This window comes from Pelodiscus sinensis, chromosome 5 (assembly GCF_049634645.1).
Source record: "Pelodiscus sinensis isolate JC-2024 chromosome 5, ASM4963464v1, whole genome shotgun sequence".
Lineage (NCBI taxonomy): Eukaryota > Metazoa > Chordata > Testudines > Trionychidae > Pelodiscus > Pelodiscus sinensis.
In genome coordinates, this window is record NC_134715.1 from 72,734,484 (window position 1) to 72,756,094 (window position 21,611).

Sequence of the window (21,611 nt, forward strand, 5' to 3'; positions counted from 1 at the left end):
AGTGTAACTAATATCTAGCTTACAAATGAGGAAATAGAGGGCTGGTAAAATTGGGGTAGACTTTTCAGGTGAGTAAAAAATCTGATGCTGTAATTGAATAGAAATGGAAGATTCACTGTTGCTAACTGGCACAATCAGTTTAGCCATACTAAATGGATTCTGTTGAAATGCTTAGGCCTCAAATATAATCTTCCTTTAAAGCTGTATCTTTGGAATGTGCTTTAAAAGTCAAATATACAAGGTGGGAGAGGCAATATGCTTTATTGTCATTTTCTCACCAACAGAAATTGGTCCAATAAAACAGATTACCTCAACCACCTTGTGTCTCTAATATCCAGGGACCAACTCAACTGCAACAACGCTCCATACTTAAAAAATCAGTGGACTGAGTAATAGAAACAACTTGGGATATTTGCAACACTTGGTCTAGTTCTTGCGCATTAATGAAGTTGTAATGCACTACTCTGTACGGAATCTGTCCTGAGTGTAGCATGAGTGTACAGCTTTGCTGATGTTTGGACTTAAGACTAATTGTTTGCGTTTTGTTTTGTGTGTGTGTGTGTGTGTGTGTGTGTGTGTGTGTGTGTGTGTGTGTGTGTTGTGTTCAGTCTTTGAAGGACTGGTTTTAAAGTAACACAGTACAGTGGAAAAGACGTTCATTTATAAGAAGTTGTGCCTAAGCATAGATTAAATATATGGCCTATCAACTTGACAATTCTTTTTTTTAAACTACTGGCAGTTAGAGGTCTGCTATAACATTAATGACCCTAATATTATGACACTGTTAGAGAATACATGAACACTGTTTAGGTAGTTCCTACCTTTTGATTTAGTAGTTAGTAACATGGTAAAAATTTACAAAAGTTGATTTGTGAATTATCTTTTCTACTGTTAATATATCTGGGGGCAAAGAAACTGTAGACCAAAATTATCATGTTAAGATTGCACTTGAAAATTTCAGGAAATGAATAGTATACATCCAAGTACTTTCAAGACAATGAAAATTAGTATCTGATACAGTATTCTTAGTACTTTCTGGATGATTGCTCTTTATTGTGTACTGTAGTAGTTACTATTTACAGGCAGTCCCTGACTTACGAATGGGTTATGTTCCAAACACCTGGTCGTAACTTGATTTGGTCGTAAGTTGGAAATACCCTTAAACGCGCTGCCTGGGCTGTTTGAAAACCTTGATGTGCATGGTTCTCAACTCGAAAGTATTATAATGGGGTTAATGGGAGGTTGGTCATAAGTATGGATGGTTGTAAGTCAGTGTGTTCATAAGTTGGGCTGTATTTTATTTGGTTTTATAGGCATGTATTATTATTATTATTATTTTATTATGTTTACATATGTACAAATTTAAAGTTTTTTTTCCAAGGGGTTGATCAGGTGTATAACAAAACAAGATCACAGCTGGATGGAAATGAACAAATATAAGATATGTAAGTAGTGCAAACTGTCTAAGTATACATAATACATTCAGCTGGAACATGAAATATCAATTTAAATCCTGAAGGGAATATGAATCTATATAAAGCCCCAAAATGAAACTCTAAATAAGGAAAATTGCTGGATCCCAAACAATTAAAATCACTTGGCAAAGAAAATATTTCTCCTCAAGCTTCCTTCCTTCACTGGCAAACACTTGGGCTGACTATGGAAAGGATGGAATTTTAGTCAATATCAGTGGCTGCTCTATGGCTTCCCTGGGCTTGGCAAGAGGGAAGCAATCTCTGACCAGAGCATTGTCATACTTGGACAGCTGTGATCTAAAGAACCAGACAGAAATTACCAGCAAAAACAATGCAAAAATATTGGCTAACAAAAATATTGGCATTCCACTATTTTCATCTATGACTGTTTTAGTTGATATCACTTTCTGTTTGGGGAAAAATGTCACTGAAACTGGTGAGTGCACCAGATGCAATTCATTCAGGAGAAATATAGGAAACAATAAGGACCTCAAATCAAAATAGAGTCAACAGAGTCCACACAAGGGAACATGCTAGTAGTCTGCTCAGGAATTAGAGAAAGCTCTATGTATTTTTTGGTGGAGGGATGCTTGTCTATTGTCAGAGTGAAGGGGAACAACATGAAAGAACCAGAGAGAACACAACAAGAAAGTTCCTGGGAAAAATTAAACCATTAAAGTGGACTTGAGAGATGCTGGGTGAAAATGGCTTACTGCTCTGAGCAAAGAAACTCTCTCCTATTATTTGATTCGTCTTGTATTCAGAGAAACAGCACTTAGTAAATAAATAGGGTTGCATCAAAGAGATTATACTCTAACACCAATTTCTCCTTCTAATGGAAACAAGCCACTGAGCCCTGAACTTGGCTAACCTTGCTGGTTGAAAGGGGTCATAATTATTTTTTTTCAGGGGGAAAGCTGTGAGAGTCTGTTTCAGCAAGAAAAATGAGAAGTCCTGTGGCATCTTAAACATTAACACATTTATTTGGGCATAAGCTTTCATGGGCTGGAAACCAGTTTGTAATATGTATGAAATGGAAACTTCAGTTTGCTTTATACTTTATTCATGAATATTGGCTGCTACAGTATTACACAAGTGGGCCTGTTTTATTTTGTAGCTGAAAGTGTGATTATGACAAAATCCTAATGCTGGGCAAGGTAGCGGAGACTGTATGTACTCGACCAAAGCCTCTGCTGTTACATAAAGAAGCTTTATTGTACACAATCATAATATTTTTATCTGTGCTGTGATTTTTTTTTTTCAGATGCTTGAGCAAATGTGGCAGAATCTGACCCGGTGCAGATATCAATAGCAAAGTCTACACCAGGGGTATCAAACACCTGGTCTGTGGGCCATCCTCGGGCCAAAGCATATTCACAATTGGGTCTGTGAAATCTACCCTTCGATCCCTGCCTCACTCCCTCCCTCCCATGGCAACCTGTCCCCAGCAGGACCCTTGGGGATTACCGGGGGAGGGGCGCCTGGTGTGAGGAGGCAGCAAAAATCAGGCCACCTTTTACTCCCCACAGTGGCAGGGTCCACAGAGAAGTGGACCAATGGCACCCACTGACTAATTGGAGACAAAGTAATTGGTAATTTGTTCTGGCCTCATGCAAGGTTGTCATAGCCAGGGGTGGTAGTGGGGATAAGCTCCCACTGTCTATAAAGTACCCCTATAAGGCGTGCGTCTCCAATAGCTTCTGACAACCAAGTCCAGCTCCTGGCCTTCACGTGCGGTTTAGCTTGTAAACCCGGCGGAACTGTTTTAACTGACAGGAGAAGGGGCGCAGGCGGGTCACTGGCGCCTTATAACCAGTTGCTTCGGGGAGATGATACTCGTCAGCCTAGGAAGGCAGTTCATCTAGGGGAAGGAAAACCCTGATTTTAAACCTCCGCTGCCTTGCGGCTATATTCTTCCATGGAAAAGGCTTCAGGAGTAAACCTCGAGGAAAAATCCGGAGTCGGAGTCCCTAAGGCAGTTCGACGCTGCTTGCAGCCTCGCTGTGGCAACTCCTGCGACGGCGCTGATGCCAAACTGTAGCAGCCCTGCTGTTCCTTTGGATCCATCGACGACGTGGAGAGGGGGGACCCGCTACGTGGGCAATAGCCTGTTCCTCCATATTACATCGCCCTGGCTAGTATCCGACTACCAACATATCTCGCAACCCTGGTGAGGACACTCCAGCCTCGCTAGCGCTACTAGCGCGGAAACAACACGGGGAGCAACAGTTTACCAGTTATAAGCCACAGCTCAATTGGCATAGAGCATGGCGCCAGGGGTTGTTCCCGATGGTGGGAGGGATCTTCGGGTCTCACTGGGCAGTTATCGCCCGCCTCAAGCTGGGCAGCCCCCAGACAGTCAGGTACTGCCCCGCCACAGTCTGCTTTCCTCACTGGGTCCATGGGGATTAGGAACATTCCGAACGGCAGGCTGCAACCATCGCACCAGGCAACAAAACACTGAGAGAGAGACCACCTCTTAAACTGGGATGTTGGAATGTCCGTACAATGTTGACGGGTCTCTCCGAAGACGTACGGGACATTGACGACCTACGAAAGACAGCAGTCATCAACAACGAACTTCTGAGGCTGAACGTAGACATCGCCGCCCTACAGGAAACACGACTGGCAGACTCAGACATTCTGAAAGAAAAAGACTACACCTTCTACTGGCAGGGAAAGGCCCCAGACGAGCCCAGACAGCATGGCGTAGCTTTCACGGTGAAAAATAGCCTACTGAGTATGGTAGAACCAGGCAGTAATGGCTCAGAATGACTCCTCACCCTTCGTCTCAACACCACCACAGGCCCTATCACCCTCGTCAGCGTATACGCCCCAACTCTGAACGCAACATTGGAAACTAAAGACCGGTTCTATGAGAACCTAACATCTGTCATCAACAGCATCCCCGACAAGGAACAACTCATCCTTCTGGGTGACTTCAATGCCAGAGTAGGTGCGGACAATGACTCATGGCCTTCGTGCCTCGGAAAATTTGGCGTCGGCAAAATGAACGAGAACGGCCAACGCCTGCTCGAGCTCTGCGCTTTCTACAACCTGTGCATCGCCAACTCATACTTCCAGACCAAGCCCCAGCATAAGGTCTCCTGGCGACATCCGCGCTCGAAACACTGGCACCAGTTGGACCTTATACTAGTTCGCCGCTCAGCTATCAATTGCGTCCTGCACGTACGCTCTTATCATAGCGCTGACTGCAACACAGACCACTCCTTAGTGTGCTGCAAGATCAGGCTGAACCCGAAGAGGTTTCATCGTTCAAGGAAACAAGAAAATCCTCTCATCGACGTCAGCAAGATGTCGCAGCCTGACCTGACGCAGAAATTTGCAGAAGCGCTTGAGAAGGAACTTGACGCCACATAGACAGGAGACTCTGCCATGGAAAAGTGGGAAACACTGCGGAACATAATGCACCGCACTGCCTTGACAACCTTTGGAAAGAGGACCACAAAGACGCACGGCTGGTTTGAAGCAAAGTCCTCTGTGATGATTCCAGTCATAGAAGCCAAGCGCGCCGCTCTGGCAGAATACAAGCGGTCACCAAGCAAGAGGAACCTACAAATTCTCAGGGCTACTAGGAGCAAGGCTCAACAGGTTGCCAGACACTGTGCGAATGAATATTGGCACCAGCTCAGCAACAACATCCAGAAAGCAGCCATATCAGGGAACACAAGAGGCATGTACGACGACATCAAGAAAGCGCTGGGCCCTACCCAGAGCAAAACAGCACCCCTCAAGTCTTCTACTGGAGAAATAATCTCCGACAAGCAACAACAGTTGGGGAGATGGGTGGAACACTACTCTGACCTCTACTCCAGACGGAATACGGTGACCTCCGCAGCATTAGATGCCATTGAATGCCTGCCAACCATGGAAGAACTTGATGCAGAGCCAACAGTAGAAGAGCTCAGCAAGGCTGTTGATAAACTGGCCTCAAGAAAAGCCCCCGGCAGCGACGGGATTCCTCCAGACCTGCTGAAAGTGCAAGTGTTCCCTACTGCACCCTCTTCACAAAGTGCTCTGTCAGTGCTGGAAAGAAGGAGCCGTACCGCAGGATATGCGGGATGCTAAGATCGTCACCCTCTACAAGAATAAGGGCGAGAGAAGTGATTGCAACAACTACAGAGGCATCTCCCTTCTTAGCATCGTAGGCAAAGTATTTGCTAAGGTCATCTTCACCCGACTGCAGAAGCTGGCTGAACGTGTCTACCCGGAGTCACAGTGTGGTTTCCGCGCAGAACGGTCAACCGTAGACATGATTTTCTCCCTACGACAACTCCAGGAGAAGTGTAGAGAACAGCAGATGCCCCTGTACGTCTCCTTCATTGATCTCACCAAAGCCTTTGACCTGGTCAGCAGAGACGGACTCTTCAAAATCTTTCACAAGATCGGCTGCCCACCAAAACTGCAGAGTTTGATTGAATCCTTCCACACAGACATGAAGGGAACAGTGCAGTTTAACGGCAGTTGCTCCGAGCCTTTCAGCATCAGCAGCAGCGTCAAGCAAGGCTGCGTTCTTGCCCCCACATTGTTTGGGATCTTCTTTGCCCTGCTCCTCAAGCATGACTTTGGCTCAGCAACGGAAGGAATCTACTTCCGCACCAGATCGGACGGCAAGCTATTCAATCTCTCTCGCCTCAAAGCCAAGACGAAGATACGCGAGACGCTGATCAGGGACATGATATTTGCTGACGACGCAGCAGTCGTCACACATACCCAGGAAGAACTACAGTCGCTGATGAGCCGTTTTTCCATGGCCTGCAAAGACTTTGGGCTGACTATCAGTTTGAAAAAAACAAACGTCCTAAGCCAGGACACTGTCACTCCACCAGCCATCACAGTAGACGACTACCAGCTTGACGTCGTCCACCAGTTCACGTACTTGGGCTCCACCATCACCGATAATCTCTCCCTTGACGCTGAGCTCGACAAGAGGATCGGGAAGGCAGCCTCTACTTTAGCCCGCCTGACAACCCGAGTGTGGACCAACCCCAGGCTGACAACCGCAACAAAGATGGCAGTGTACAACGCCTGCGTCATCAGCACCCTGCTGTACAGGAGCGAGACATGGACCACATACGCGAGACAAGAGCGGAGACTGAACGCCTTCCATCTATGAGGTCTGCGCCGCATCCTGGGCATTACCTGGCAAGACAAAGTCTCCAACCTCGAAGTTCTGACTCGAGCCGGCCTCCCCAGCATGTACACCATGCTCCGACAACGTCGCCTGCGTTGGCTTGGCCATGTACGCCGCATGGAGGACGGGAGGATCCCAAAGGACATCCTCTATGGGGAACTGGCATCTGGGAAGAGAACCACAGGACGCCTGAACCTGCGATTTAAAGATGTCGTAAAGAGGGACATGAAAGCCATCGACATAAACACGCAGTCCTGGGAAGACCTCACAGCAGACCGCCCGAAGTGGAGGGGCACCCTGACCACACAGCTCAAGTCAGGCGAAACGAACATGATGCGTGCATCAGAAGAAAAGCGAGCCCGCAGGAAGTTACGCAACAACAACAGCCAGGGAACCACCTACAGCTGCGACTTCTGCGGCAAAGAATGCCTGTTCCGGATTGGCCTTTTCAGCCACCAACGACGCTGTCCCCAACACTGTCCCAGACAATCCGACACGAACCAAGACGAGAACTAGGATACGTCATCCATGGTCAACTGACCGACGGAGGCCAACATGCTATACTCTTATTATTTGTGACTAAACTTAAAAAAAAAAAAAAACACATATATGAATACATGTATTCTGAATCAAAATGGAGAAACATTATCATGCACATTTCCTTGTGAAAAATATCGCATAAATCATGAAATAGTCCCACTGGAATAATGAATCTTGCATGGAGTAAAGCCTCAGCTCAGTAACATGCTTAAGCATATGCCTAAAGCTGTGTCTAGACTGCAATTGAGAACTGCAATTTGCATAGCTTTTTCTGCCTTTTTTTTTTGGAACAGGCTTTTCTGACATTTGGACCATCTACACTGGGCCAAATGTGTGGAGGGGACTCCTTTTTCAGAACATCCCTTCTTCCTCATAAGATGAGGTTCACAGGGATGCCGAAAGAGCATGTCTGCTCTTCTGAAAATTTTTTTGAAGGGCAGATGAGTTCCTTGGACCTCTGGTATCCCGGAAAAACTCTGCAATCTAGACATACCTTAACTTTAATCATGTAAATATTCTTGAAAACTATATGGAGTGCATTTGGAGCCATGTTGTATCAGAATATTAGTGAGGCAAGGTGGATGAGATAATATCTCTTTTTTAGACAAATTTGTGTTGGTGAGAGAGAGAAGCTTTTGAGCTGTGATTCTGGGGGTTCTTTCCCAAATGTGAACAAGAGCTTTGTGTTTGAGAGCTTGTCTTGTTTACCAGAATTCAACATGAGTAAGAGTGGTGAATCTGGCCCATCTGAATGAATGAGAAAGCATCAAGGTGTACTGAGTTGAGAAAGCTGTAAGAAAATAAGCATTAATATGTGTTTACTATTAAACAGAGCTCTCATGTACATAATCTTTGGTTCCACTTATCTAATCCAGGTGAAGTAAATACGGAACAGAAAAGCCATCTACAGATGACCCTTATCCGTCTGGTGAGTCTGACATCACTGTTATGTATAGGTTGTCCACATTTGACTGTTGCCTTTCAAGGAGAATGTGATGTTTGAAGCAAAGGGACATTATTAACTGTGTGTACAACCAAGATTTTTTTAGGGTAATTTATTTACTTTTTATGCGTAAAGTTGCCAATATATTTTGACTTTTTTTATATCTTCTATACTTTTTAGTGCTACATTTGCATATATGCATTCATTAAATAACTTCACTTAGAACATTTTTTTAAAACTACAAAATGCATACGTTTTTGGTATTAAATTGTATTCTCACTATAATTTCAAGTTTTTTCAAAACTGTTGTAGAATTGAAGAAGCAGTTTTGCTGGTTCAATTGCACTCTACGATGCATTTGCTCAATATTCAGAAAGCAGGTTGTTTATGCAGTAACTTGAGGTGAAGAACATGAGAAATCAACTCTCCACACCCAAGAGTCTGGTCTCCAAACAATTTTTGGCATACGATATTACCTCTTTAAAAGATCAAAAGATACCAAACAAGTGACATTGTTAGCAGATAGTGTAATAGGTGTGGAGTAGTTGCGTTAAACCAATATCTTAGGACAGTGGAACTGTGTTTCTTCAAAGAGAATGTGCTATGTATTATCATGTACGTTGTCAGGGCTAGGTCAATAAGTTATATTTTATGCAGTACAGATCAGTGTCTCCCAATACCACTTGAGATTTTTTTTAAATGTAGATATTAAAGAGCAATGATGGATTTATTTTTCACTTGCTGTCCTCAGTAAGGTCCCTGAGTATTATTGATTATGTAGATTATATTGATTGAATGTTTAATCATTTATAATCTTCAAATGTCTTTAGTGCAGAGAAGAAAACACCTGCTGCAGGCATTAATAGTCTATTTCAGTAGTCAGAAGAGGAATTTAGTGAACCTTATTAACCATGTGCATGACCAAGATTTGAAAGGGCAATTTATTTATTTTATTGTGCATAAAGTTGTCAATATATTTTTGACAGGAGTTTTGTTATATCTGCTATACATTCTTTAGTGCTAATTAGCAAATATGCATTCCTTACATAACTTCACTTTGAACACTTTTTAATGCTAATAAACGCATAGGGGCATGGTGCAATGTAAATTTAAATATCAAATACACATTGTATGGTAATAGCATACCAAAGTATTTGGAAATGAGGAAATGCTAAATCTGAGGTAACATACATACCTTGCCTCCACTTTATTGTCACAGAACTGTGTATTAATTTTCAACTTAATAATACCATATAGTGTTTTGTGAAACCTTAGTTACATATGTAGCAACAGGTGGTAGTCTAAATCCATTAGAATTCATGAAACAAAGGTATCTGTGAAACCCTTCATATTCAGGGCCAGACTTAGAGCATGTCTACAGTAGGAAAATATTTTGAAATAATTTATTTCAAAATAATAACTCCTGAAATAGCTATTTTGAAATAGCATGTCCATGCTACAGTGAAGCCTTGAAATTAGTCCGAGACAGGCTGCCTTAATGTGGATGAATTACCTCAACTTAGAGCCCCAGAAAGCACTGGGGAGTAATTACTTTGTATGAGACTAGGGAGTAGTTATTTTGAAATAGCAGCAGTGGAATGTCTACACCTCTGCTATTTTGCAATAACCGTTATTCCCTCATGGAAAGCAGGCGGAGTTGTTGTTTTGAAATAACTAGCTTTTTATTTCAAAGTAACAGGTGTGGTATTGTGGACACCTCACTTATTATGTCAAAACAAGGGGAGTGTAAACCAGGGCTGAAAGTCTTCTGAAAGACTACTATTCTCCTAATAATAGAGGTTTGGGTCAAACCTATTTTAATCAATTAGCATGCAATAATGTACAGAATAAATATTTCAAAACTGGTGCCTGGTTCTTTTTCAAAGACTATATCATAATACATAAGCACAAGGGGAAAGAGCTCACGTTGTGCATATAATGTCAGGACAGATTGTGAATGTAATGTCCTGACTTCTGACAACATAACCATGCAGTTCTAATATATTATCATGGATTTTTAATAAACCTTGATATGCATAACTAAATCTGCCCAGAAAGATATATGAACTGTTACAACTGGTTACAGTGGAAGCTGCAGGGATATAGATGAGTATAAAAATGAATGTGTTGATAAAGAGAGATGTCATGAAACTTTAGTGTTACAAAAACTTACAGTGCATTACATGAAATTAGTTTATAAAGTCATTAACAGAAAACTTAATTTCATAGAATCAAAGCAATGTGAGGGTGGAAGGGATTTTGGAAGGTCATCAAGCCCAGCCTCTTTGATGAACAGGACCAGGTAAATCTACATAATCCCTGAGAGATACTGATCTGTTTTGTTCTTACAACCCTTAAAGATGGAAATTCCACAAACTCCCTTGGAAGACTATTTTGGAATTTACCCATAGAATTAAAAAGTTTTTCCTAAAACTTAATTTAAATCTCCCTTGCTGCAGATTAAACTCGTTCTTTCTTAGATACAAAGAACAATTGATCACCATTCTCTTTATAACATCCCTTAACACATTTGGAAATAGTCATCAGATTCTCCCTTAGTCTTTTTTCAAGATTATACATTCCCAGTTTTTTAACCTTTCCTCATAGGTTAATTTCCTAAACTTTTATAATTTTTGTTGTTCTTTTCTGAGCTGTCTCCAACTGAACCTCGACTTTCCTTAAGTGTGGTACTCAGAAGTATACACATTACTGCAGCTCAGCCTTCACCTGTGATGTACAGCGATTACAATTATCTCCTTTCTTTAAATACTGTTTTTGGTAAAATCTGTGTTACGTAATTATGAAGAAATTGGTCCTGATTTTAATTCATTGTACTTTTTTTATCTGAATAGTACTGCCACGTAGGAGTTTTAAAAGGAAAATTAGATCTTGGATGCAAAATTTTTTTTACAATATATAATTTGGTGCTGTAGTATTGAAGATATAAGATGTGAAAATCAATAAAATTAGTGTTGGAATAATATTCTGTAGGAAAAAACCACAAACTTTCATACTCTGTCTACACTACAGAATTTTGCCAGGATACTGGAGGTATCCCAGAAAAACTCTGCCACATCCAAGGAACACATCTGCTCTTCCAAAATATTTTTGGAAGAGCAGATGTGTGTTGTTGGCATCTCTGTAAAACTCATTTTATGAGGAAAATGGGATACTCAGGAAAAAGAGGGGTTTTTTTTTTTTTTTTTTTTAACATTTGGCCCACTGTAGATGGGCTAAATGTTGGAAAAAGCTTCTTTTGGAAAAAAAAGGAACTGAAAAAGATACGTGAATTGCGGTTCACAATTGATACATCTTTTTCTAGAAGAACTGTGTAGTCTAGACACAGCCATAACGGTATCAGGGTGTGGGGGGATTTCTTCCTGATAGTCCAGGCAAGAAATCAAGTAAAAGAGAAAAAATGTTTAAGAGATAAAAAAATAGTTAGGACATAAATATGGATACAATTGTTGCAACCTAGGGAAAGACATTTGTCTTGCATAGTAGATCATAATGGATTCAGCCAGTTGTACTTTGATGTTAAGAATCTATTAAAATGCTAGTTAATGGCATATCAGAAACAAAAATACTGTACAGGTTGGACCTTCCTGCTCTGGCACCCTCGGGACTTGACTAGTCCCAGATGAGGGATCGTGCTGGAGCAGGGGAGGTCATTTCTGGTTCCCCTGCCATGTTTCACCCACAGCCCTGTTCTGGTCCACCAGTATCTTTGCTGGCTCTCCACCTGCTACTGGCCCCGCTGGCCTGCTGACCCCACCAGGCTCGCGACCCCACCAGGCTCACGACCCCACCAGACAGCAATGTGCTGGTTCCCTAGCCCTGCAGGGCAGCCCCACTGTTGCATGCTGGGCAGCCTTGCTGGTAGCTCGCAATGGGAAGCCCTCTGCCTGCTGTCCCCACAGGACTCCCTGCTGCTGGCCCTCCACCGTGACATTCTGGTCCTGCAACATCTGTGTTGGATTATGGATGTTGTCAGATGAGAGAGATCCAGTTGAGAGAGATCCATGATCTCTTGCCAGTTTTGCCCATGCATGGGCAAAATTTGTGCCTGGCAACAAACACGCTGCGGAGAAATTACTACTGAAGATCTTTAAAATTCAAAAATCCTAAGAAAAATCTAACTGAAAGAAGGAAAACGCATTCTTCAGAAAATAATAATTGGAGTAATAGATATGGTTTGTTATATTTTCTAAATCAACAAAGTACTGCATAAGTTGTGTTGATGATTCATCCAGTAATAAATCAGCTAAGAAGTGTGAAAGATTTCAAACAATATGATTTAGTTTTGATGTGTCTTTCAATGATCATGACCAAAATTTTCAAAACTGGCAAGAGATCATGGATTGCACAGTTTTCACAGGCTTTGCTTGCTATGCCTAAGATAGGACTTTATCAATAACTAGAGAAACCATTGGTGTCTATTCTGTTTTTTAGGGAGTCTCTTCTATACAGTACAGGAAACCTCTGTTTGATTACGTTATGTCTACACAGCAGTGTTATTTCAGAATAACTGACAATATTTGGAAATAACAAAACACATTTACACAGCCACCCATTATTTCAAATAATGGTGAGCTGGAGGACTTCTTATTCAATCCCTGTAAATCTCATTTCACAAGGGCTGTGTCTACATTGGCAAGATTTTGCGCAAAAGCAAAAACTTGCTGGCTGTCTACACTAGCTGCGAGGTTCTTGCACATGAACACTGATGTTCTAATGTAAGAAATCAGTGCTTCTTGCACAAGAAATATTATGCTCCTGCTCAGGAATAAGCCCTCTTGCAAGTGTTCTTGCACAAGAGGCCAGTGTAGACAGGCAACATGAATTTCTTGCACAAGACAGCCCGATGGTTAAAATGGCCATCAGAACTTTCTTGCGCAAGAGAGCGTCTACACTGGCACGGATGCTTTTGCGCAAAAGCACATGACAGTGTAGATGCTCTCTTGAGCAAATACTCTAACACAAAAACTCTTACATTAAAGAGTATTTGCACAAAGTCTTGCTTAATGTAGACATAGCCAAGAAGTAAGGGAAGTCAAAAGAAGAGTATTCGTCCTTTGACTTCCTGATGTGTAGACAGTGCCAAAAGCTGAATTAAGCTATTTCAACTTTAGCTACACAATTGACATAGCTGAAATTGTTTAGCTTAATTCAACTTTTGCCCTGAAGCATGGATGTGCTCACAGAGTCCTTTCAATAAAAAGGTGAATGTACCTATGCTTTTAAGTGATAATTAGAGCTAAATGAAAACCACAAATGCAGTTAATTATGTTGGATATACACAAGTGCAGTTGCAGGTTCACACAAACACCAACATTTTTGAAGTTCTTTATTTTTTATCATCAGCAAAATTTAATCTACATTTATTGTGTCAATCTCCTTCTCATTAGGCCAGGGAAGTTATTTCTCCATTTACCTTTAAATTATTGTTTGAGAAGTAGCTGGCACCCACACCCACTATTGATATTTTTCAGAGCAATCAATTGGCTTCTTTTCCTACCCTGCATTATTTAGTGGATGTCTAGTTGATTTGCTTATCCCACACTCTATGATTTGGAGGCTGTCTAGCATGGTGACTTCCTACATAGTCATGGAATATATATCAGAGGGCCAGCAGCTTGCCTGTTCTCATTTATCCTCAAGAATACATGGTGCTCTTCCAGGATTTCTTATCCTCATGGTACACTTTGAGATTTCACAGCCTCAGAGTAAGACTGACAGACCCAGCTGAAAAATATTTCAGAGCTAAGACTGCTTTTCCAACAACCTTTCAGCTACTTCAGGGACAATGCAAAGGCTATTAGAAGAATAAGTGAGCCTAATGTTCTAAGAAGTACAATATTGCTTTTAATAAATGCAAATAGCTATTAGTGATTCATTTGTGCAATACAGCACTTTTAAATCACTATACCTCATCAGTGATGAATTGTAAGATGAGGTGATGGTAAATGTGGGGAAAACAGCAATGAGACTGATTACCTCCAGCACTTTAACCACTAATAAAAAGAAATATGCATAATCTGCATTACATTTTGGTTTAATTTTTTATGTGAAACTTTTTTATGTATTTCTCTGCTCAAATATTTACCTGATAAACCACATATTATAGCCACATTATCAGGGCCAGATTAAGGCTTTGAGGGGTCTAATGCTAATGAGAGGGAAGGGCCTAAGTATAAATTACTTATTGCAAAAAAAATTATGAAGTCATCATATTTACATAAATAAACACGTTTATTCTACTCAATTCTTCAGACAATTTTATTTTCCTAGCTTTAACTGTTGCAAAGTTATGAATTATGTTATCATAATTCACAAACCTGACAATTTCATTTTCAGTGTTCAAGAGGGCCAAAGCACTGAGGTGTTCTTGATTCATGGTGCATTGGAGGATATTTTTGACCGTTGTTAGAAGAGAGAAGGAATGTTCGCTGCTACAGTTTGTGATCATTAGTGACAAATATAGACATAATGCAGTCTCGATATTTGGGAAACTCAGTACATCCAAATAGATAAGCTTTTATCTTTTCTTTCTATAACTGAGAGTGATGTGAATGCAACAAACTTTCCTTCAGTTCTTTTTCAACCCCTTAAAAACAAAGATGCATTGTCCTGTGAAACTAGGCTGAGCATATGGAAAGAACTTGGTTGCATCCCAATACAGAAAAAAATACATCAAAGAAATAAATGGATTTCTTTGATTATTTTTCAGTACATTTCAGTAGCAGACCTCAAGAAAAAATCAGGGGAAAGCTTGGGGTGTGGGGGGAAAAAAAGCAGCTGCCACCAGTCATACTAACCAGACTTTTAGTGTCTCTGTGTTTCTGCAGTGTCACTGGGGAGACACAGACCCAAGGGAATAGAAGTAGCAGGCTGGCTGCTGAGCTCCCCACAGAGGACTGCTTTGCCTTATTTTCATGCTCCAACAGAGGCCCTGGAGCTACAGGGAGAAGGAAACCCCAGGAAGGAGGGACTGGGTTGCTGCATAGGAGGAGAACTGAGTAGCAGTATGCAGAGACATAAGGTGCCCTGACCTTCCCCATTATGTTGGTCTATCCAGCTGCAGCTCATTTACTGCTACTGCCTCCTGCTGTGCCTGACCAGGAGGGCCTAAAGCTATATCCTCATGCGTGATGATGAAGATAGTACTAGGCATGATTTTTTTTAATATAGTTATGAATTATGATAGTACTGGAAATCAATCAATGGCAATGCTAAGGTCCATAGAATAAGAGGATGCTTTTTTCTCCCAATCAATCCAGTGAACATTGAAGTTGGTATAGGTCGAACCTCTCTAAACTGGGACTTTCTGGTACAGCTTCATCCGTGGTTTGACAGGACCATGGATGTTCCAGGATCAGGGAGTCCTGGTGGAGGGCTGGTGGCTGGCTGCTTGAAAAGGCCAGGAAATCTAGTGTGCCACAGGTTGGTTTCCAGGTGGGACCAAGAAGCCCAGTGCCATGGCAGTGGGGCTAGCAGCAGGCTCTGGCTGGTGGCAGGGCCAGGGTTGGGAGTGGGTGACAGCATGGAGGCCAGAAATGACCTCCACTAGCCTAGCAAAATCTCTCATCTGGGAGATCCAACTTTTAATACATTCCCATTGAGTTCAATGGGAATTAGATAAGGACCATATTGAAATACTCTTTTGTTCTCCGACATATTCATTAAAAGGATTCTAAATGAGACAGGTTTCTCTGCTAATGAATACTTGGCCATATTTTGACAACCATAAAGAATGGGAGATGATCCCATGTGAACAGAAGATTCATAGGGATAGCTGTGTTAGTCTGTAACTGGAAAAACTTTAAAAAAAAACAAATAGTTTTGCAGTACCTTAGAGACTAACACAAAATATAGATGGTATCATGAGCTTTTCTGGACACAATTCACCACTTCTTCTTTCATCCAAAGAAGTGGGCTGTGCCCCTGAAAGCTCATGATACCATCTACATTTTTTGTTATTTTCTAAGGTGCTGCAAGACTATTTGTTTTCATGTGAACAGAGTTGTTTCATTTTAAAAGACTAGATTGCAACTCTAGCATATGGTCTTTGCACCATAAAGAGAAAATAATTTTGATGGTCAAGTCATACAAAGAGTTTAAAGAGTACAAGACCATTAAGTCTGTATAATCGCTGCGTCCACAAAAATGACAACTAATGTATGAGCACACTGATGCTGATTTTGCCAAAAAAAGAACAAACTGTGAGTCGTGCTAGCTATCAATTCATTGGAAAAAATCCAAAATAATTCAAGGCTAATTAGAACTATTTCAAGTCATTGGAATGTATTTGCATCCCATGATTTTAACCGAGAAAGTGTTCTCAGTGGGACATCAAGTACAGTGGCAGAAATCCAATAATTTATTAAGATTGACTAAATTAAATATTTGCTGGAATCTTGTTTCAAATGGTGCTATGGACGTATCAATGCAACTATTGAAAAATACCTCATTGAAACAAATGCTAAATACAGAAAAGATAATCTTATCTTGCATATATTCAAACGTACATATTTGAATCTTAGCTTGCAGATATTCAAACATACATATTCCAGGTCAAAATCTAGATACATTGAAAAAAATTGAAACCGGAAGAATAAACCCATTACATAAGTTGCTAGACTTCAGAAATTCAAAATCAGCGCTTAAAAAACCCCCATAACAGCACGTTCCTTAAAGTAGTAGAAGGAAATTGAGGCATACATAATCATTCTGAAAAGATGAATTCTTTTTAGTTTATTTAGGTTAGATTTGATCTAGGTTACAAAGAATTTGACTAAGTCTTAAGAAAAATCATCCAGAAACAATCTTAAGAATCTTGAATTATTTTAAATTCTAACAAAATATAGAACTTCGACTCTCAGCTGTTGTAGAATGGCATAATACCTACTCAGAGAAAATAATTAACCAATTGAAGAGTCTATTATATTCTAAAGGCAGCACCCAATAGAAATTTGAAAATAAGTCTGGAGGAGGAACCAAGCAGTAATTCAGTTTGAAGCACATTACCTGCCAGAGGTATAATAATCTGAATGACAAAACAGACTGACTGTCAGCGAAGCTTATTTAGGGTATGTCTACACTACAGAGCAGATCGAAGCTGCTGCTGTCAATCTTCCAGGATCTCAATTAGCAGGTCTGGTGAAGACACTCTAATTCAAACTGAGAGGGGCACTCCGGTCAATGCCAGTAGTCCTGCTTCTATGAGGAATAAGGGAAGTCAAAAGGAGAATGTTCTCTCTTCAACTTCCTGCAATGTGGACAGTGCCAAAAGTTGAGTTAAAGTATTTCAACTTAAGCTATGCACTTAACATACATGAAATTGCATATCTTAATTTGACTTTACTCCGTGTTCGTATGGAGGCTAAATTTTGTACTTCTGTGTGCATGAAACTCCTGAGCAAGAATTATGCAGAAACGTTTAACCTGAAGGTAAAATACTCTTGTGCTTGGAGTTGCCAACCCTAAGAGTTCTTTTATAAACACCATTGATGCGCCATACACCATATACTTTATTTTCTTCTGAAAAGTTAGATATCTGTCATGCAAGATATTCACTAGTTAATGTGCCAGCAGTGGAACATGCTGCTGAAACTACTTGAAGATGAAGTAAAAAGCACTTTGATGCAAAGAGCACCCAATTTATTATCTACTTTTTCATTTCACACAATTTCCTGCCAAGTTTTAAAAAGCTTTTCTTTTAAAAAGATGTTAATACTTAAAATCCCAAATCTTGTAGTAACTGTCAATTCTGTGTATGCAAATCAAATCTCTGCTCATAAAATTGATGGTCCCCTTTTTAGCTTAATGTAAGCATGACCAGAAAATGCCTGTCGTATATGGTACCATGTGGAGGGATGGAAAACAACATCTAGTAATTTGATCTACACCACCAAATGCTAACAGTGCCACTCTGCTATATACAGGGCTCAACAAATAATGCAGTCTACTCACCCAGGGCGAGTAGATTGCACTCCAGAGGAGCCGGGTTTGGGTGATCTGCGCATGCGCAGCTTACCGGACAGCACGGCTGGTGAGCAGGCCTCGCTGTGGTTCGGCGAGCCCTGGCTATATATATTGGTCAAACTGGATGTTCTCTGTGGGAAAGAATCAATGGACACAAATCGGATATATGTAAAGGGAATACTCAGAAGCCCGTTGGTGAACATTTCTGCTTGCCTAACCATAATCTGACAGATCTGCTGGTGGCGGTCTTGTCACAGGCCAGCTCCTCAAGCCAAATTCACAGAGAAAGCCTGGAATTACATTACATACACAAATTCAATTCATATGCTAATGGATTGAATCTTGATTTAGGTTGGCGGGGCCTCTACCACTGAGCATGCTAACTACTTTCTGAGTAGTATCCTTCCTGTCTTAGCACTCTATTTATTGACTTTGATCTTTATCTGCTTAGGTTTAGTACCCATTCTTCAGAAACTTAAAGAAAAAACAGGAAGGGGGGTGGGAGACAGAACATCATCCTCTTCCCCCCACCTCTTTCCCTTCTATTTATTTTGAGTTTTCAAATCCCCTACTCATAACTCTGGTCATCTGAAGAAGTGGTCTGTGCCCACAAAAGCTCATGATACCATTTACGTATTTTGTTAGTCTATAAAGTGCTACCAGACCATTTGTTGTTTTTTTCTGTAACAGACTAACTCAGCTACCCCCTGAAGCTCCTGAACAATATTCATGTTAGTGTCAGTGAAAGATGCCCAGAAATAGATTTCTAACAGGATACAGATAGTCAATTCTCTAATTACAAACATTGATTAGAAATTTAACATTTTCTCAAGAGGTTGAAATAGTTGTCTTGTTTTGATTTCAAATAGATGTACTGTAATAAATGCACGTAAAAAGTGAATTTAGATAAGACCAAACAACATTTAACAAAAGTAAACTTTCAAATTTACCTAAATCTTTTTGTGGCTCATTCAATGATCAGGATGAATATAAAGGGGTACTTGTCAAACTTATTCAAGTAACATTTTAAAATATTTTTCTGTATGTTATTTCTAATTAATCTTGATCATCTTAATTGACTAGAAATGCAGATACTCATAGCAAAAATGTTAAAATTATTTCAATCAAAATAAAAGCTGGAGTAATGATATAGATACAAGGTAGTTTCAGCTGTAATGGCTGTCTAAAACCACAAACTAAGCACACTTGATTCCAGTCCAGATGTTGTCCTCTTTTCAGTATTGCTAGTCAGGAGACACTTGATATGGATTTAATCAGGCCACAATTTTATTATTAGATGTCTGATAATTGTGCAGTGCAAGTAACCACATGTTTAATCGGAGGTCACTTCAGCAAATCCATTAGTGGGATTTCCTTGTAGGAAAGAGGGGTTGGCTTCCAGCTCTATCAATCATAAAAATCCCCAAACCCCACTCCTTTCCATTCCTTTAACCAGCTCCTCCCTTTAAGTCCTTTACCAGATGATGTATCTTGTTTCTGGATACCTTCGTAGGGAATACCTGCACTAGACAACTACCACAAGGAGGCACCAGCATTTTACTTGGATGTGTCTTCCCCGGACCTAGCTTGCTGCAGCTCTGCAACATTGAGTGTCACCTCCAGAGGCACATCCTTCAGCTAGGTCTGATACAGCTGCTTAGACTACTATTGTTGGTGCTGTTCTATTTATTACTGTGCAAGGCTCCTTCCCTCCCCTCTCAAGTAAGCACTGAAGAAAAATTTAAGCCTGGTCCCCTTACCTCCCTGAGATGTGCAACCACTGCACATTGTCATACTTCTAGGCAGGATATTGCCTGCACCACTATCCCCCCAACCTCTCTGATGCAGATCACAGTCCCCTCTAGAATCAATCAGCCACACCCCTATCTACTACATTAATTGGAGAACATCTGGTTCTGGGCTGCCCAGTACATTTTGAATCCCCACAATGCTAAGGAAACAACCTCACTGACCCCTTGCCACAAACAACTGTTGACTAGTCCTCCAGTAGGCACAGCCTGCTCACCTGCATATGTGGTTGCTTCTCACAGAGAATTCCCTACACCCAGTGCATGAGGTTGCTCTGGGTGATCTAGCACCATTATGGGTTTCCGCAGCCCCTGGTAACAACCCATTGCCTCTCGTTCAGGGAGCCCAATCTTGGGCTACCATTTACTAATAGAACTGCCCTGTACAGTGTTTGTTACCCTTATCTTCTCCTCCCCCTTCCTTGAACTTACATTTCTCAAGGGCTAATCTGGCCACAGCGGGAACAAATTGAAACCTAATTCCCTATACCCGTGGTAAAAACAGGGTTGGAATGAGAGAGGAGGAAAAAAACCCTAAACAACATCTTTTGCCTTACCCAATTCCTGGAGATCCACTCTGATGCTGATGAGTCACACTAGCTGATTCACCTTCTTGTGAGCAGTTTCTACTTTGCCTATACCTGTCCCTCTCTGGGGAAGGAGGGAACTTCCCTACTTCCATCTTCCTACAATCACGTGGAGCTATGCTGACCAGAATGCCTGAATTCTCTGCAGCTTGCTGCTGCATTGCCTGCTGTGTGGAGAAAGGGGTTTCCAACACCAGGCTTCCACCTTTAGTCTTCCGCCCTTACATTCTGAGGGGGTTAGTCAGGGCTGCTAACTGATCACTACCCTCCTTTGCAGTAGCAGATTTTGAGCTGCTTCTTCGAGCAGTGTCCCGTGGGTGCTCCACTGTAGGTGTCGGCTTGTCCCGGTGCCGCAGATCGGAGATCTTTTCTAGCCGTAGTCTGCCGGACCACGCATGCGCGAAGTACGGCTCATGGTTTTTCGTGCCGTTTGATCGCCTCTGGTCTGGCTCCCGCCAGTTCCTCCTGACCGTCCTCGGCCCTGGACGGAACAACATCTCTCTTGCGAACTGTTTCACTAGAGATATAGAGAGACGAAATATAGTCATTGTATATAGTTATTGTATGTAGTTTAAAGTTGCAGTTTTTACAGTTAGTTATCGAGTCGTTAGTCATAAAAAAAAAATTCTTCAATAGTTAGTTGTTCTTTCTAAATGCCGGGCTTTAAGAAGCGCGGCGAATGCCACGAGGAAATGCCTGCCTCTGATGGCCACTCCCTATGCATCAGGTGCCTCGGGGAAGGCCACATACCTCAAAAACGTCCCCACTGTTCCAAACTGACAGCCAGAGCCAGGCAGGACAGGGACATGCATCTAAAGGTCCTCTTGTTTGACAAAGCCTTACAGCCTGAAGTCAAACAATCCAAGGGTCACGTGGAGCAAACTAAGAAAAATAAGAGAAAACCATCACTGACGCGATCCCTTCCACCCTCAAGATCGGGTGCAGACGATAAGCCAGGGACGTCAACGGCACCGCCCGCAAGTGTTGCGAGGCTGCCTAAAGACAGCCGGAGTAAGTCAGCCCCGAGCCCTTCTATATCGGGTTCAACCATCTCAGCCGTCCCCTCGGTCTCTAAACCGTTCACAGGGACTTCTATGGCTTTGAGAGCCGCTCCCCGGC

The 21,611-nt window shown here is 41.6% G+C and overlaps 1 protein-coding gene across 2 annotated transcripts in view; it reads left to right on the plus strand.

Moving 5' to 3' along the window:
- The window catches only part of TENM3 (teneurin transmembrane protein 3), a 2,294,790-nt gene that overhangs the window by 48,194 nt on the left and 2,224,985 nt on the right, over window positions 1-21,611 (plus strand). Inside the window, exon 2 of one of the 2 annotated variants that reach the window (XM_075930244.1) lies at window positions 8,046-8,098. The exons of the other annotated variant lie outside the window; for it this stretch is intronic. The gene's annotated coding sequence lies outside the window, so the exon portion shown is untranslated. The remainder of the gene's footprint in view (window positions 1-8,045; window positions 8,099-21,611) is intronic. 2 annotated transcript variants of the gene reach the window in all.